This window comes from Pelodiscus sinensis, chromosome 11, assembly GCF_052426305.1.
Source record: "Pelodiscus sinensis isolate ZL-2025 chromosome 11, ASM5242630v1, whole genome shotgun sequence".
NCBI classification, from domain to species: Eukaryota; Metazoa; Chordata; order Testudines; family Trionychidae; genus Pelodiscus; species Pelodiscus sinensis.
The window spans coordinates 46,687,537-46,704,035 of record NC_143062.1 but is presented as its reverse complement, the minus strand read 5'-3'; the positions used below and the strand labels follow the sequence as shown (position 1 = coordinate 46,704,035).

At 45.5% G+C, this 16,499-nt stretch overlaps 1 long non-coding RNA gene across 2 annotated transcripts; it reads right to left on the bottom strand.

Annotated features, from left to right (window-relative positions):
• Positions 1-9,159: 9,159 nt before the first annotated feature.
• On the bottom strand, positions 9,160-15,098 carry LOC142830904 (uncharacterized). Of its 2 annotated transcripts, none has more exons than XR_016350482.1 (3): positions 14,904-15,096; positions 11,950-12,074; positions 9,160-10,062 (listed from the first exon to the last, which is right to left on the bottom strand). It is a non-coding gene; the product is annotated as an uncharacterized LOC142830904 (long non-coding RNA). The 2 variants fall into 2 exon arrangements; XR_016350483.1 differs by lacking the exon at positions 9,160-10,062 and adding an exon at positions 11,088-11,406 and having other exon boundaries at positions 14,904-15,098.
• Between the last annotated feature and the right edge of the window lie 1,401 nt (positions 15,099-16,499).

Sequence of the window (16,499 nt, the reverse complement as noted above, 5' to 3'; positions counted from 1 at the left end):
GGAATTGACTTCAGCTTCATTAACACCCTTTGTGCATTTGCGCACCATTAATATTCTCGATATTAGTGATTTTAGGCTCACATTACAAATCTGAATCTAATTTTAAGTGAAAATAGAAAAAAAAGCCATGAAAGCTAATTCAGAACTCAAGAATGGGAGTATTACCCTCGCACAGTCAAGGAAGTAATGAACATACCACAGGAACTAATGAACATAGCAAGCTGCATGGAACTTGGAGGGAGGATCACGACTTGCAGGAGGGAAGCATTTGGAGGAGGCACCAAACAGTCACTCTGTGTGCCTATAACTAGAATGCTAACTTCAAAGGTAGCATCTATGTAAATAGCTCCTTTAAAAAGAGCCGGCTCAGTCTTACAAGCATGGAGGCCGCTCACATTATTACCCAGCACACAGTACGTGAATAAACCAACACTTCTCAAATACTTATAAACAGGCTATAGGTCATTCACAGAATAAATCATTACAAATCACATATAAAGCTGAGAAAAATCTGAATCTCACCCTCACAGACATTCATGCAGAGGAAGAGAGGTTACGTTCACTGAGGGGTAGGCTATGGTTTGGCCTCCATGCCCATACAAAGGAATAACCACCATTTTTCTATTTTTGCCTGGGTTACCTAGACCTTAGATCAAGTCATCCAGGAGCAGGAGGGTAGCACCTATATACCCTTGTAAAGCACATCCCTGGGCCCCAGTGGGGGAACACATCTCAGTTCCCCTACTTATTGGCCAATGTAGCTCAGGCATTGTGGGCTGGTATCATAATTTGCTGCATGCTTAAGCCAGAAGTAAAATTCCCTCCCTGACTCAAGGAGGAAGCAGAAGAGGAATTTTGCCTCAGAGCTGTGTCTGACTGAACATTGGTGCCATTCCTGGGGCACTATGGCGTACACATTACTCCTGGCCCAGAACTGTGTCTACAGATGAACTCTTGCCCTTAATAACTTTTGCCATGGATTATCTCTGAGCTTGACCCAGATTTGTTAAACCCCTTAGACTTTCCTTTGAACAGCACTGTAGGGGTAGAGAGGACACAAAACTCATCCACATTTTATCTCAGTGCTTTGGATTTGTTTGCTGACTCATTTTGCATTTTTGCTTGCACCTGCCTTGAAATTCAGGTATTGGAGAACAATGACCATTAAGTGATGGAGCTCGCTTTATTTCTCTGCACCATAGCAACAGTGATTTCAGTCTCCTGTTGCCATAACAACTATATCATGCTCTTCAAGGTCACTAAGCCTACTTTGCTTCTTGCCTGCAGCTATGTCTGTGATCGTGTATATGCTTCATTTTTAGTGGAGCTTTCATAGAGGATGACCTGTTAGAAAAGACACTTTTTCCCATCTTATGTATAAACAAACACATGAAGATGAATATTTACTGAGCCAATGAGAATCAACAAGGAATGTATGGGAAAGGCTCATTCAATTTTTTAAACAAAGTCTCCTAAGTAGATAACCAATTCAAAATATCTGGCATGCAAAGAGGAGCCAAAAGTTAGCAGGGAAATTGGACAGCTCATTCCTGCAAACATAGGGAAAAACAGAAGGTTAGTTGAGGAAGAGATAGAAGAAGGGACAGAAATCATAAATGTGTCCAAGAAAGCCCATAAATCTACACACAGGTCCTTTGAACTGGTAAACCAAGTCCGTGGATCCATAGGAGGCACACAGCTCCTCTGGCGTCAATACAGCTATGTTGATCTACTTCAGCTGAACATCACGGGTTACTTGCCTCTAAAGAGATGTAATACCCATTAACAGTCTGTTGTAAAACCTCTTCCTGCTGTAAACAGGAAATGGAAATCAAGCCACCATTCATCTGGCTGGCTGGCGGATAAAATACCAAATGCTAAAGCAGTCCCATATAAGATGATGGCAATCCTCTCATTGGATTTCAATGGGACTGTGACCCTGTATGAAAGATGGGTGACCATTTATAATATTATTGTTGTCATTATTATATCATTGGGCCAAATCTTGTACAAAATATATCATGCAAGGTGTCAATGGAAAAGTTACAGTCTGTCAATTGTGAGTAGCCTGGTTAAATCCACGTATCATCACTGTATCTGAAGTTATGACTACTGGGGGCGCGGGGACTTCTCACAAGGTAGTTTACAAACAATCTCCCCGGTCCATTATCAAAGAACTATTCAAGCTTGAGGGGCCATTAAGAAGAATCAACTCTCCAAATAGTTCTTTCTAAGGACATCTCAGATACCAATGACCATTCCTGAGAGTCAGCAAACCATGAATGTCATGCAAGGTGGCCATGTGACTTCAGACTCCATCTTTGTTGGTAGCTTTCCATACACAGGGGCTGTGGGCTTTGTTTCGGACAGTAAAATTCCATGCATGTGGCAGTGGCAATAAGAGACATCCGAGACATCCCCATTTTGCCTCATTCCTATTTCAATTCTCTGAACTATGAATTTACAACTAAAAGGAATACTTGAAACAATGGACTGAGGTCCTTACAATCTTTTGGAGGTTACTGGAGAGACTTTTGCAAGCCAACAGTCTATTCCATTACGGATAGAAATCTGATCTGAGAATTTTACAGTCACTTGTGTGCATATGATCTTTTAACTATTTACAACTATTTTTTCCTCACATTAATCCATCTTTACTTAGTTTACTAAGGATTGTCTGACAGTGTGGTAAGACCTGAAATAGATATTGACTTGTAAGTAAGTGTCTGACCCCCTGGGACTGGTAGAACTTCATAGATGGTGAATTGGGTTTTATGTAACCTCTCTGATGAACAGAGGAAGTGGGTTTTGCCCACAAAAGCTCATACTATATTCATATTTTTGTTAGTCTCTACAGGACTACTCATTTTTTAAAGGGGACTGTGTTTGGCTTCTGACTAACCAGTGTGGTTTACAGACATTCTTTTGTCACCAGTTTGGAGAATCTAATTTTAGAACACTACCAGTCGTGGGGATTAGCTTCCCTATTTCTTGCAGTCTGCCCTGAATGTGGCAGTCTCAGTGTAGTCCATCCCAACCACTTGGTTCCGGGTGCTCAAAAATTCATTTCAAGGATTTCAGTGGATAAGAGCTTGGCTCAAGAGCATTTACACCACACCCAATAGCTCCTTTCTTAATACAGGACTTTTTGCTACCAAACAGTTGTTTTTAGAACCTGAGCTGTGTGCATCTATTCTATAGATCAACTGTGTGCATCTCTTCTATAGATCACTCCCTAGGGGGGAGCCTATGCTTCTATGTTACCAAAGAAACTTTGTCTGACAAGTGAAGAGGCAATAGCTATCTTCATCTGAACTATCTAAAAAAAAATACATTAATGCCCCCTTATGACTTCCTAATTACAACACCCAGTGACTGTTAGATTTTGCTTTTTGCTTGTCAATAATAAGCCAAAAGGCACCTGAAAAAAAAAGACACACAAAAAAGGTCATTTCATAGGTTCTTCTAAGTTGATTTGAAAGTAGTGATTTGATTAATCGAGCGGCACATTTTCTGAAGTGTCATACAAATGGGTCAAAACTTCAATACAAGAGGTAAAAAGCACTTGGATAAAAAGTGTCTGGAGGTGGAAGTTGCATGAAAGTTCCACAATAAGAGGCAGCTGAATTGTTTTAAAAATGTGCATATCTGTTTTTCAATTAGCTATGCCTAGTACTGCGTTTTTTACCTTTTGGACTACAGTAAGATCTACAGGCCTGAACTGAGATTAAGGCCCCATTGTGTTAGCTCTATGCCTAGCAAGAGGGAGTCCTGTCCCAAAGAGCTTCCAATTAGGCAGATAAGACAGCACATGGAGGAAAGGAAATATTACTCCGATTTTACAGGTGCGGAACAAAGATGAGGAGAGATTACATGTCTTGCCCAAGGTCACGCAGAAGTCTATTGCAGAGCTGGGAATTCACTGGACTGCAACTCAAGAGACTGAACCATAACACCATCTTTCCTGTGAATTTTCCCGTGAATTTCTCCTCTCTCTGCAGGGCTGAATCAAAGGAGAAGTTTTAGTTGAGAAATGTTGGAAGAAAAATACACATATTGGAAAATTAGACTGCAAAGAAGTTTTGGCAACAATACCATCAGGGCCAATTGCAGGTAGGCACAGAAACATGATTCACATGGTGCCAAAGACTTAACTATGGAATTTAGGATGCTCTGACCTGTTGTGTGAACTTGGACATAGAATCATAGAATAATAGGACTGGAAGGGACCTCAAGAGGTCATCGAGTCCAGCCCCCCGCCCTCAAGGCAGGACCAAGCTCTGTCTACACCATCCCTGACAGATGTCTATCTAACCTGTTCTTAAATATCTCCAGAGAGGGAGATTCCACCACATCCCTTGGCAATTTATTCCAATATTTGACCACCCTGACAGTTAGGAATTTTTTGTTGTACTCTTAAAGGAACACTGCAATGGCATTGTTAAATGCCTGAAACACTACGTTTAAATCTACTGCTGTTTAGAAAAATGGGAAGACGGCATGGCTTGGACTCCATGCATGTTACCAGCCAGAGAGTATCTAGCATCCTATATTTTTTAGGAGGCAGAGCCTAGAAGGGTTGTATCCAACTATAGCTTTCATTTAGGGTGACTAAGTACTGCACAGGAAAGGGAATACTTAATACAAATGGGTCTCAAATGGTGTAAATTTGCATAGCTTTACTGAACTCCCTGGTATTGTACCAGTTTACATTTGATGTGGATCTTATTCATAAAGCTGAGGTGATTATGAAATCAAGCGGCTGATGGCTAAGTTAGTTTGTGACTGGAACACAACCTAACTACTTTGCCGGTAGGTAAAAATGGGTTAATCTAACATTCAGTTCTGGGGAAATTCTTTATAGAATTTTATGAACTCCTGGAATGGATTCTGATGATGCTTTTTACATGGGACCTAATAACGTCATTTTAAACAAAACAAATAATTAAAAAGATGAAGATTCTGATGCAATAAATTGCAAAGCTTGCATGAGCTGACAGCTGAGCGATGCCATCCACGAGCAGGAGAGACAGAACCCGCAATGTGTTTTTCTAAACGCACAGGCATTAAGGATTATCAAAAAGGAACCAAGTTACAAGTCTCACTGCCATTGCCATGAAAATGAACCAATCTTCCTCTTTTATCAGATTAAATCTTACACTGCTCACACTCTACAATGTTGGGCTTCTGCCGTTACGGATACTGGAGGGTTAAAACACAGACGAGCATGCCAAATAACATCAACCCCCAGAAAAGGCCCATATAAAAGGGGTAGATTTAAATCCAGAGGAATGTGAGAGATCTACCAATTTAGCCTTAACTTCTGCTTTTGCTGTTAAAAAAAAAAAAAAAAAATCCAGCCAGCCCCTATTGATGCTGCAGGCAGCACTAAACCTTTGTTTAAACAGGTCTCTCAAGCACGCTGTTTGCATAACCATGTAAGGAAAGCAAAATGAATGTGGTGCTGCCAGTGGTTTGTGGAAGAAACTTTCTCAAGTGGCAGCTCTTATAAAACATTCATAACCAATTGGATGCCTATTACTGGATGCGAAGAGACTCTGTGTTTCCTAACAAAGTAGAGGGGGACAGCTTTGAAATCCCATGGGACTCTAGATGACAACCGGTTGATATTCTCACAGCATTAATTGCCTTTGACACCCTGGATTTGTTGGCCACCAGTCAATAGTGCTATGCTGAATTACAGCCATTGAGGATTGGGGTCAGAATCCTGGCTGTTATTCAGTGCTTACATCAGGGGTGGGCAATAATTTTTGGCCGAGGGCCACTTCAAAAAGTTTCAAAGTGCCCCCAGGCCATCCAGAAGGGGCGGGGCCTAAACCGGAAGAGGCGGGGCCAGTCCACTTCTGGGCTACCCCACCCACAGACCATGATTGGTCTGGGGTGGGGGAGCGCCTTTGCCCCCACTTCCCACTAGGTACCCATGCCGGGCCCTGCTGCGGGGCAGCGCTTGAAGCCTCCTCCCACCCTGCGAGAAGTATGTGGCACTTTGATGTGCCGTGCTCTCCTCACAGGGCCGGGGCAGGGCAAAGGAAGTTTTGCGCGGCTCCCCCACCCCTAGGCCCTGATTGGCCTGGGGACAGGGGCATGCTGGAAGCCTCCTCCCGCCCTACCAGGAGCACACGGCACATCAAAGTGCCGTACGCTTGCGCAGGGCGGGAGCAGAACGAAGGAAGCTTCATGCAGCTCGCCCCGGCCCCAGGCCTATCAGGGCCTAGGGAACGTGTGATGTCTCCTCCCACCCTGTGCGGATCGTGTAACACTTTGAAGGGCAGCGTGGAAGGAAGTTTTGCAGGGCGGGAGTTTTGCAGGGCGGGAGGAAGTTTTGCGTGCTTCCCCGTCCCCGGTCCCTAATTGGCTTGGGGGGTCTCCGCGGGTTAGATCAATCAACTTGGAGGGCTGGATCCAGCCCGCAGAGGCCCTTTTGCCCACCCCTGGCTTACATTGTGGCAGTGCCCATATGTCGTGGTGGCCCTGATGAGGTAGGTACGGTATCCACAGAAGGAGACAGCTCATGCCAGAAGAATGTATAGTCTAAAGGAGAAAGGGGGATAAAACAACCCAGTGCTTTGGAGTAAAAGGGAGACAAAGTGAAAGAAAAATGAAAGGAGGAGCTCACTCCTTCGTGAGTCAGCAGCAATGGACGTAACTCAAGACCTACCTAACCACTTCTCAATTTGCATGTAAAGAAAGGAAAAAAGAACCGTACAGAGACAACATTGCAGTAACCACTGCATGCAGCGGACGCAGGCACTTGAATGACAAATGGCTCTGCTCTTTGCACGAAGGAACATAAGACCGGCCATACTGGGTCAGACCAAAGGTTCATTTGGACCAGTGTCCTGTCTTCTGACAGTGCCCGATACTCCAGAGGGAATGAACAGAACAGGGAATCATCAGGTGATCCCTCCCGTTACCCATTCTCAGCTTCTGACAGAGGCTAGGGATACTATTCCTGCCCATGCTGGCAAATAGCCATTGATTGACCTATCCTCCATGAATGTATCTACGGTAGTTCTTTATCTGAACTCTGTTATAGTCTTGGACTTCACAACATCCTCTGGCAAGGAGTTCCACAGGTTGACTGTGCATGATGTGAAGATATACTTCCTTTTCTTTGTTTTAAACTTGCTGCCTATCAATTGCATTTGGTGACCCCTAGTTCTTGCGTTATGGGAAGGAGGAAATAAGTCTTCTTTATTAATTTTTTCCACAAATTCTTTATTGATAATAACGCTATTTCTTTGTGTGACTTAACACAGTTTTGTTTTTGCTCAAATAAAGAGCCCAACTTTTCACAGCAAAAGGAAATCATTCCGGAGGGGATGTTACAAACAGAAGGGGAAAACCCCACCTCATTAGCTTAGTCATCTTTCACACAATTCCCATCCACTTCAAAGGGCAGTTTCGAAAGAGCAAGAGATGCAAGGAAAGGAATGAAACCTCCACTGGATGGAGCAAGCCATTTAGATAATTACTGGCACCAGCAATCTAATCTAGGATCAAATAGCTGTGAATGTAGCTGTCACTGACCCTTAGCTAGAGCTGTAGGCATGTGTCTAAGGCTAAGCACAATCTGTCCATTTCTGAGAATTATGGGCAATAAACCTTTGTTTCTTCACATACAATGGCCAGTCAGTCATCTCACAGGATGACTGTTTAAATGTGTCAGAGAGCGTAGGTTGTGGTGAGACAATTCTAATGTGGAACCAAGTAGTTGGTTTAAATCAATGTTTTGTGGAAAGTCTGCTGAGTCTGGTCACAGTAATGAGGTATTTCAGATTACTGTTCTACCGAATCTCCTCAGGCAAATTAATACCAGGGTGGATGATTCAAGATACCTCACATAGTCTGCCAGGGAGACAAATGCCAACATTCTGGGGAGCACAGTGTTCTTTGGGCTGATATGAAGTCCATAGAAAAGGGCTGTAAAAGTTTAGTAGGCCCTGGTTTATATACGATTCCCCGATGAACACTGGATTATGAAGAATTTTGACCTGTGTTAATTGTTAACTCGGGCAAAATTATCAATTTGTTTGATTTTTTTGGCAAATGTGAAGGAAATCAGTTCCTGTAGTAGAGCGAGCGCGAGCCTGAGACAGGAGGCCTGGTTGGAGGCCCAACACCTGAAGTAAAGTCAGGCCCTGTTGCTATGCAGCAGCATTAGCAAAAGTCAGGCAGCGAGCATAGATCAGGCCCTGTTACAAAACCTGCCAACTTGCAGGTTCACTGTCTGATACGTGAACTTGGCAAGAACAGGGCTGGCATTATAAACACCCAAGCGGTGCCAGGCACCAAGTGTTCATATAAACACTTCCCAGACGGGTAGTAGGAGAACACCGCAATACAAGCTCTAGGGCTGTGTCTAGACTGGCCAGTTTTTCCGGAAAATCAGCTGCTTTTCTGGAAACACTTGCCAGCTGTCTACACTGGCCGCTTGAATTTCCGCAAAAGCACTGACTTCCTGCTGTAAGAAATCAGTGCTTCTTGCGGAAATACTATGCTGCTCCCGTTCGGGCAAAAGTCCCTTTTGCGCAAAAGGGCCACTGTAGACAGCTGAGATTTGTTTTCTGCAAAAAAGCCCCGATGGCGAAAATGTCGATCGGGGCTTTTTTGCGGAAAAGCACGTCTAGATTGGCCACGGATGCTTTTCCACAAAAAGTGCTTTTGCGGAAAAGCATCCGTGCCAATCTAGACGCTCCGTTCTGAAAATGCTTTTAACGGAAAACTTTTCCGTTAAAAGCATTTCCGGAAAATCATGCCAGTCTAGACGTAGCCTAGGTGTAAACAATCTCCCTGAAGAGGATACAGGCACCTGGCACCATCCCCAGCAATGCCGGCGCCCTGTGCAGCTCAGCACCGGCGTACACACTGCTGAAGGAGTGTCACTCCCCCACCCCCAGGCCAATCAGGACCTGGGAGCGGGATGAGTGCGCAAAATCTCCTGCCCTGCAAAGGGTGCTCAGGACTTTCAATCTGAGCAACCTGTGCCCCTTGCAGGGTGGGGGCAGGGAGTGAGACTTTGAGCACTCCTGCCCCCCGACCCTGATTGGCCTGGGGGTGAAGGGAACTCAAAAAGTCCCCTCCGGCCCTGCTTTGGGGCGGGGGCATAGAAGGAACAGCCAGCTGTTCAGAGTGTTGTTCATCTCTCTAGGTGGGGGGGGTGTGCAAAGACTCCACATGCTCCCCAACCTCCAGGCCAATTAGGATCTGTGGGAGGGGGAGCAGTAAGTGTCCTGGCCCTGCCCGATCTGCCGTTCCAGGGTGGCCCGGGGCCACTTCAAAAATTAGTGACGTGGCCACTGGTCAAAAATTACTGCCCACCCCGTCCTAGACATAGACTGCAGTCTGCTAGCAATCTACCTCCCTTATTGTATGAAACACCCTCATGGGTCGATGTTTATGTCACTGTTCTCCTTTCAAAGGAACATAAATAGGCATCGTGAAATCACTGCCGAGATTCCAGCCAAGCTGTCGAAGGCTTTCCCAGAAGACAACCACGTTTGTGGTTAATTGAAAACCAGACCAGTCTCGGGCAAGGAAATTAATCTGATCAATTATTTCAAAGCAGGTGGTGCTGGAGTGACCTCCGCAGCTAATGAGGTGGAGATAAATCAAGCCATGGCCGGGCAAGCCTTTGATAAAAGGTAGAGCGTCTGGTGTCCGACGGCTAGGCTCAAGTCTCAAATTATGCTCACGTTTTAAGCTTGCAGCGCAACTGTTCTGCAGGGGACTCCCTTTTCCATCCTGACCACTGGGATGGAAAGGAGCTTGTCGAATGGCCCACGGCAGAGATCTCCTTGTCACAAAGAACTCATTAGGTTAGCAAGGAAGTGATTTATCAACGGGTTGGCTAGCAGCCGCCGGCTTCACCCGTACGACAGGTTCAGCTGTGATGCTTCACGCGAAAGCCTACCAATTACCTTTATGATCTTATAAGTATGCGTCCTCCACAGCAGCCGGCTCCTGGCCACTGAAGCGAAGACGGAGCTATCCAATTCTTCTTGACCTCTCTTCTAGGCGGTCAGCCATCCAGATGTGGTCCTGTGAATTAAGCAGGTCTTAGCTCTTTGAAAGGGCGAGGAAAGAGGCTCTATATGCCGTAAGAGATGCTGCTAGCAACGCAGCATTTCTTTTCGTAGTCTTAACGCTGCCTGTGGAAACCATGAAAACTTTTTTGCCTCATCCTCCCAGACATTGAATGCACTGAGCACCTTGCAGGACAGAGCTGTTTATCGGCCGCTGGCTAACCCTCATACAGCATCTGACCTGATGTCATTCAGTGTGTGCCTGAGTGTATTTTCCAAGACCCTCGAACAGGGCTACTCAACTTTGGAAGCCCCGGGGGCTACAACGATACTCACAGCACAGGCCGAGGGCTGCAACTTAAGTGTGGTTGCACAGACATGCAAATATATATGCAAATAGCTTCTTTCACACTGACAGGCATGAATACAAAGATTAAGGCAAGACTACACAACACGCAGGCCCCATTGAAGTCCGTTCTGCTGATATTAATAAAATGCAATATTTACCCAATTTCCACCCATATGACAGCACTTTTAATGAGCAATGACAGTCCAGGAATTGAACAACTCAAACGCACATCAGCAGAATATCAATATTGACTGATTGCTGTGGAGCATGTTCCCAGTGGAGGCCATGTTCTAAGGATCCCAGCTACGGGCCACATGTTGACCTCACGTAAACCCAAGCTGCACCCTGGGCAGCAAAAAACGGGCCGTGTTTTGAGTAGCTCCATTCTAGAGGTTTAACGTCAGCTATTTACCAAGTGCTGTTACACTGTGCCTCTGTCCTTTGGCCATTGTGGCTGGGTACACACAGCAGGTTAACCGGGCAGAGAGACCTTTGTGGAACTGAGATCTTGCCAAAATCAAAATGACTTGACAGATCTGAAGTATGGTCCAAGCTCATTTGTTCCTCAGACACTCGAGATCCATACTCTTTACTCCAAGAGGATTCAGTTTTTAAGCACCAAGACATGCTTTTCAATAGGGCCATCCCTATCGGTGCTGGAGCAAAATGCAGCCCAGCACCAACACGCCCATCCAGGTGTGGAATAAATTTTGTTAGGTGCACTGAGGTATGCACCACCGATAGAAACACTCTGCTAATCTGCAAAGCATCTGAATCTCTCCTGAGTGGCCACCCAAGCACTCAGCTTATCAGAAACACTGGTATCTGGTCTGTCCAGTCCAGGAGAGTTGGCAACACAGGAGCTGGTGGGCTGGGCCAGAGGAGCACCAGATAGTTGCACAGCTGGCCAGAGAGCAGCAATACTTTTAAGCGGAAAGCACCACTGCTCTCCAGAGTGAGCCTTCTGGCTCCATGAACGCTGCTTGGTAAGTGGGGGATGGGTGCTGATCCCTGAGGGGACAACCAGAGGATGAGGCTGGGGGCTGCCAGAAATCCCCAGGAGGTGGACAGAGGTAGCCAGAACCCCAGTACTGTGGAAGGCCTGGGGGCATCTGGAGCCCAGATACAGCACCCAGCTGCATAGGGCACCATGACATTTGGGGCAATTTCGTGCGCCATATTTTTGGGTGCCCTGTACAACTGCATGTTTTGCATGCGAGTAGGGACGGCCCTGCTTTTCAAGTCAGAAGGGAAGCCTTTGCCATGTACCACCTTAGAACAGATCAGACCCCCAAAAGCCAAATGAGTCCCCACCGACACACTGTCTAAGTCTCATTTCTCCCCCTTGTCCCAACCCCCACCTGAGCCCCTCTCTCTGTTTTTAGTCCGACTCTCCGTCGCTTTCCGCTTGCACTCTGATTTTTCCCACTGGATTCCCCCCCAGCTTTTCCCAGCCTGTGCCATTCCCTCTGCACATGAACCCAGTTACATCAGAGTTGCCCTTTCAAACCCATCCTGTGCAAGCAGATACAAAATGAGTCAAATCAAGCTCACCCCTCCCTAGCTTTTCATGTCCAGGGCTTTGGGGGAGGGGCCACAGCGTGTACTCCGATGCCAATGAAAATGTAGCAGAGGCGCAGTTGGGTCGGCTCCTGTCACCCATTTGCCAGCCAGCGTTTCTAAGGTGAGAGACATAAAACATTTACAGTTCAACTAATGCAAGCAATGTCAAGCAGCATTTATGTACCACACACACACGTGCGAGCAGCAGCCCCAAACCCTTCTTACGAGTCTTAATGTCACCCAGTAATTGCATTTTTAGATCATTAATCACTTTTCATCATTACTTTTCAATTTGTTGGTGTCAGATGTCGTATCCTCCACTTGCTCTGCGGCTTTTGGAGCACTAATTAAATGGGCACACTAGCATGTGTTGTTATGTATTTAAGGCCAGGCCCTTTCCTTCTCAAGAGCGAAGAAGAGCCCACGTCGGTATTCACATTAGTACTGGTCAAAACTCTAGGAAACGTGATGAAAGATGCTGCTCCACTCAAGTGTCGAATCAGAGTCTAAACACCACGGAGGAAAAATAAACAAACACTCTGCCCATTTACTGTGCCTAGTATGGAAGTGCAAATAGGCTATTTTAAAATTGAATCAGATCACATTCCTGAGCGAAATCCCTCCTTGCTTCTAGACTCTGGAGCTGCCTTCTAAGAAGTGAGTTAACTTAAAAAGACCCACAAAAGAATCTGTTTTAGCAAACTGCGTACCTATCCACAAAGACCTCAGCAAACCGAATAACATTTCCAAAGGTGCAGGAAACAGCGCTAAGTGGGTGTAAAATGAAAGAACTGTAAAGAATTAAGTAGGTGGAGACTACACAAGCCATCCAGTAATAGCCGAACTGTAGAAGCTATGGGAATGTTACCTATGGATGATCTTGACTTTTTTGGACAATATAGGAAAAGTAAGGGGTGCCAGGGAGTTGGAAGACTGCTAAGATAATGCTGTCTTTCTCTCCTGGAGAATCAAATGGGGAGGTAATTATAGTGGGGCAATTCTGCATTCACAATGAAGCACGTCCTTTGTGTAAAAGGGCAACAAAAATTATTAGGGATTTGGAATGGGAGCCATATGAAGAGAGTTTAAAAAGTCTGGGATGTTTCAGCGAATAAAAGAGGAGACTAAGGGGAGGGTATGATAGAGGTCTTTAAAATCATGACAGGTATTAAGAAATTGAATAAGGACAAGTTATATACTTGTTCCCATAACATAAGAACTAGGGGTCACCAAATGAAATGAATAGGTAGCAGGTTTAACACAAAGAAAAGGAAGTGTTTCTTCACACAGCACACAGTCAATTTGTGGAACTCCTCGCCAGAGGATGTTGGGAAGACCAGGACTTTAACAGAGTCCAAAAAAGAACTAGATGAATTCATGGAGGTTAGGCCCATCAATGGCTATTAGCCAGAATGGGCAGGGAAGGTGTCCCTAACCTCTGTTTGTCAGAGGCTAGGAATGGGTGACATGGAAGGGAACACTTGATTCCCTGTTTGGTTCACTCCCTCTGGGGTATCTGGCATTGGCCACTGTTGGAGGACAGGACACTGGGCTAGATGGACCTTTGGTCTGACCTAGTCTGGCCGTTCTTATGTTCTAAATCACACAAAGGGGCCAAAACATGGTTTGAAGCAATCACCCATTCAGCCACATATCGTGGCATAGCTTGTGGTCTGCTTTAATCCCAAACAAAACCTTAGTGCCATTCAGTAGGCCTCAGCACACATATAGCGAGAGGCAAACTGTATAAGTGGACAAGAAACGCAAAGAAAAAATTTGTACTCTCATTTATCTCCTGTGGAATTGAGAGGGGGAGATTAAGTGAATTGCCCGTGGTCACCCAGGATATCAGTAGCAGAGCCAGGAATTGAACCCTGGTCTGCTGAGTCCCCATTCATGGCCTCCAACACAATATCATCCTTTATCCACCAAACATTTGCCTTGAGCATTCAAACTGACACACCAACTAGACAGATACTATCTCATTTTACTTTTCTATCTAATCTCCTCTTCAACTCGTCTGCAATGCTGAGTGAGTCTGTGCTTCTAAACAGACTGCTACACCTTTACAAATAAGCAGCCTGATACAGATAGGAAATGAAAAGTACATTATCTTGATCTACAGTTATCCAACTTTAGCCGCAGGCCCGGGCTGCAGTTAGTCATCACATTTTAAAATCACAATGACTATAGATTAAAATACCCGGATAACCTATTTTTCTTGTTTGTGGAGGGAAAGAAAAGAATTTCCTTTGAGAAAGTTGGACATTTGGTGACCAATTCCTCAATGCATTTACACCTGGCAGGAACTTGGCCTTTTGTGTTTTCTGGAAGATCCAAGTTACTGCATTGCCAGCAGATCCAGAGAAGTGATTATTCCCCTTTATTCGGCTCTGGTGAGGCCACATCTGCAATACTTTGTCCAGTTCTGGGCACCCCTCTATAGAAAGGAAGTGGACGCATTGGAGAGGGTCCAGCAGAGGGCGACCAAAATGATTAGGGGGCTGGAGCACATGACCTATGAGGAGAGGCTGAGGGATTTGGGCTTGTTTAGTCTGGAGAAGAGAAGAGTGAGGGGGGATTTGAGAGCAGCCTTCAACTTCCCGAAGGGAGGTTCCAAAGCGGATGGAGAGAGGCTGTTCTCAGTAGTGACAGGTGGCAGAACAAGGAGCAATGGTCTCAAGTTGCAGTGGGGGAGGTCTAGGTTGGATATTAGGAAAAAGTATTTCTCTGGGAGGGTGGTGAAGCACTGGAATGGGTTACCTAGGGAGGTGGTGGAATCTCCATCCCTAGAGGTTTTTAAGTCCTGGCTTGACAAAGCCCTGGCTGGGTTGATTGAGTTGGGGTTGGTCCTGGGGCAGGAGGCTGGACTCGATGACTCTTGAGGTCTCTTCCAGCCCTAGAATTCTTTGATTCTATTTTATGATTCTATCCTCTTCACTTACAGCAAGAGAGGAGTTTTCTTCACATCAGCAGGCCCGTAAATCAACATGGCAAAGGCTTCTTAAATCAACAGCACACTTCTTCGCTCTGCACCCTTCCAGCAGAAATTCGCTCCCTGTTCCCTTTGTGTCTGTTTCTCTCCCTCTGGCTGCAACAGAATCAGAACAAACAACAGAGCAAAGTGGTCTCCCCAAGAGCAAACAAGCCAGTTTTATGCTGCACACACACACACACACACACACACACACACACACACACACACCCTCCAGCTTCTCACACACACACACACACACACACACACACACACACCCCCTCTCCAGCTTGGGTTAAGAAACTAATTCCCAAGCGCAGCAAGCCAAAGTCGGCATTAAAAGGCTCAAAAAACCTGAGCAAGCAAAACACCGCTTTTCGCCTTCACAAAGGTAAACACAATGTGAAATCCCACTTTTCACAGAGGCAAGACAGCCTTAATAGATTACCTGCCATAACGATGGTGATTGTACTTGTACCCTCCACCTCATCCTACTGTGCACTTGGCAGAGTCATACCTCTTTCAAGAGCTCCAAGATAAACAGTCGGATGCTTGATTAAGGATTTCAATTATAACATTCCTGGAAGTATCAAACAAGTTGATTCGGTGGCCGAGCAGATTAAAACCCCACTGGCCTCTGTCACTCGCTCGTGTTAATAACATAAGTGCTTTTTTGAAAGAAAAAACTACTGGGGTAACCCCAGTGTCACTGCTCACTTTGCCTCTCTCACTGGAAAACTGGAGTCTGACATCGAAAGGTTCAAGCTACCCCTAACTTTTGCTCCACAGTGATTGCACAGTCAGCATTTAATTCTTTCCGTTGTACAGGTTGAACCTCTCTAGTCTGTCACCCTTGGGACTTGACCGGTGCTGAACCAAGGAATTTGCTGGACCACATGTAGTCAATATTGTCTAGCAGCATCACCAACACTTCCCCTGATTAGAAGACATTTAGGGTAAATCAGAGCTACCTAACAGAACACTGAGCCAGGACTGGTGGCTGTAACCAAACTTTATGGGACCGCAGGAAACTTGGCCACCCCCATGACAAGTGAATATCCCGCTAACTAAAACCATGCCAGAGCATGGATGTTGCCGGACTAGAGAGAGTGACGGACTAGAGAGGTTCAACTGTAGAATGTACTGAGATACTTGGAATGAAGAAGGCCTTATGTGCTATGACAGACCCAGACTAGCTGGCTGCCACCCACTGATGGAGGAGAGACATGCTGGGGCTTGGGTGAACAGCTTTCTCTTCCCCGAGTAAAAAAAAAAAAAAAAGCCGAAGCCTAACTACAGCATACCGAGGCAGGTACCTGGGGTCAATTAGAGCTTGCTAAAAGATACAGGCTAATTAGACAGCTGCAGCCAATTAAGGCCTGTGGTGCTGCTTAAAAAGGTCTGGGATGTTTCAGCGAATAAAAGAGGAGACTAAGGGGAGGGTATGATAGAGGTCTTTAAAATCGTGACAGGTATTAAGAAATTGAATAAGGGCAAGTTATATACTTGTTCCCATAACATAAGGCTAGGAAGGGAGGAAGGAAAAGAGTGAAGGACAGGAAGGAGG